Source organism: Arachis ipaensis, chromosome B03, assembly GCF_000816755.2.
Source record: "Arachis ipaensis cultivar K30076 chromosome B03, Araip1.1, whole genome shotgun sequence".
Lineage (NCBI taxonomy): Eukaryota > Viridiplantae > Streptophyta > Magnoliopsida > Fabales > Fabaceae > Arachis > Arachis ipaensis.
The window spans coordinates 754,598-755,226 of record NC_029787.2 but is presented as its reverse complement, the minus strand read 5'-3'; positions in this window follow the sequence as shown (position 1 = coordinate 755,226).

Here is a 629-nt window from a genome sequence, read left to right as displayed (position 1 = left end):
ACTGAGTTTTTTTATAAATAAATAATTTATTTATTTTATTTATTGAGATAAGTAATTTATAACATATTTATCAATTTACAACATATTAATTTTTTTATTTACGGTACAAATGAGATATATTTATAATTAGGATAAAATACTAAATTAATACTTTACATTTAGACGTAATTCTGTTTTGGTCTTTAAAGTTTAAAGTATTTTATTTAAATTTAAAAAAATTTCATTTAGTTTCAATTTAGTCCTAAGGTCAAAGTTAAATAATTAACAAAATGTCCTCCATGACAGTAGTATAAACTCCAAAAACACAAGATCGACCGTGGATACGTCAATACATTTATTTATCATTCTCCTTAGTTCTATAGAAAATATTTCATTTAAATTGTAAGAAAAATAATAAATAAATGTATTGATACATCAACGATTGATTTTGGACTTATGGAGCTTGTACTTGTTTTCCATATATCTTGCTGTCATGTAAGACATTCCATTAATTATTTAACTTTGACCTTACGGTAGGACTACATTAAAACTAAATGAAACTTTTTTGAATTCAAATATGACACTTTAAACCTTAAGGACCAAAACAAAATTATGTCCAAACGTAGGGGACCAATTTAATACTTTACCCT